The sequence below is a fragment of the Coenobita brevimanus genome, chromosome 97 (assembly GCF_032717465.1).
Source record: "Coenobita brevimanus isolate Jiangsu-jjx chromosome 97, ASM3271746v2, whole genome shotgun sequence".
NCBI lineage: Eukaryota > Metazoa > Arthropoda > Malacostraca > Decapoda > Coenobitidae > Coenobita > Coenobita brevimanus.
This window is the reverse complement of record NC_137050.1, coordinates 49,932,396-49,934,270: the sequence shown is the minus strand read 5'-3', so window position 1 is coordinate 49,934,270 and position 1,875 is coordinate 49,932,396.

Below are 1,875 nucleotides of genomic sequence, written 5' to 3'. Positions count from 1 at the left end.
TCTCTCTCTCTCTCTCTCTCTCTCTCTCTCTCTCACACACACACACACACACACACACACACACACACACACACACACACACACTCATGAAACTACGCACTTGACGTCTTCACTTCGAGGCCTATTACTCTATTTCAGTAACTACTAAGGAACTAATTAAGCTTAGAAACTCACTCTTACTCTATGAGGGTTTGTAGTTGTCATTAACCCTTCCATTCCCACATCTTATTATTTCTTCCAGGCGACTTATTTCAGTTTAGAGAACACTTTAAGAACTGAGGGGGCTATATGTAATTATGATCATCCCCTACACATACTACTAAAACTGAGCAAAAAAAGAATGTAAATAAATAAATAAATTCGTGTCATCATAATGGCATGATAAAAAGAAGTCATCGTAGTGAAGAAATAATTCCTTTATAATAATGAAAACTATTAAGAGTTCATCCACGTCACTGCCAGAAAAATTATTTCATGTTGAAATTCCCTGCTAAGTGAGTATGTTAAATGCAGCTACACAAAAGCACATGCATGCACAGATTCACACACACACACACACACACACACACACACACACACACACACACACACACACACACACACACACACACACGGATAACAAACTAAAATTCTGAGCCAGTGAAGGGGAATGCATTTTTTCTCACAAAGGCAAAACAGACTATAAGTATCCATTATTTACGTCTACAAATATACAGACAGCAACAAAGTTCTTTCTGTGCCTAAGTACAGAATCATGCTGACCCAGAAGAAAAAACTTACATTAGCAAAACTGGAAAGCACATCTACACTCACACCCAAACCCACCCACACACACATATATATATATACATACCCAGACCCCACCTACAGAAACCTCCACACAATACCCACACCCACATCCCACCCACACCACGCACGCACACACATATATTCCCACGTATCCACCAACACATGCGTCCACCCACCCATTCACTCACCCATTCTCCCACCCCACACACCCACACCTACACCAACCCAAACTCAGTCCCCCAAAGACACCCACATCCACCCGCCCACAGACAGACAAACTAATTCCATTTTTGTTTGAACCAGAGTTGCCCAATTACATATTTTATTAAATCACGTAGCTTTTCTGGACTAAGAGATTAATTTTACATCAAGGGCAATTTCTTTCGCTGCAATGTTGCGTTTTTATGAGAGAAGCAATATTACAGCATTTTTTCATCTATTTCTTTATACTCGATGCAACGTAGCTATATGAACTTACTGCAAACAATAACACGCATATTTTACAGTAAATATTTCAAATCTGTGGGTGAAACTTATGTACGCGTATTTATTTTTTCATTATTTTTTATTCATTAACACTTTTTTGCTACAACCAGACAACTTTGTTCAGATGCCAACTTAACAAAAAAAGGATTAAAAAGCTTCTACCCTTTGGTTCCTTCTTCCTTGCACATTTTATCACCTCCGCCAACGATTTTTTTTTTTTAAATGTGTCTGACTCTAGGCCAAGGCTTCAGGTCCTATTTCTCGAGGGCAGTGGCCTATCCCAAGGCTCAGTAGTCCTCCTTCACAGCTCCACACGTCACCACTTCGACGCTAACATCAACCGACCATATTCGATACCGGTACATGCTAGGACTGTCTCACACAGGACTAGTGTACTGGTATTAACGGGGGTATTTTTACTCGTCGGCGGGTCTACTGGTAGATCAGTAAAGTCTGCTGTTATGAAATTCAAATTCTTTAAACTGTTCCTTGCCCCAACCGGGATTCGATCCTCGGTCCATTAGGACTATAGGCCGCCTCTACCGATTCAGCCACCGCCTCCCTTGAATGTTATGTATTCACCTATGTTTGTCTGTTTGT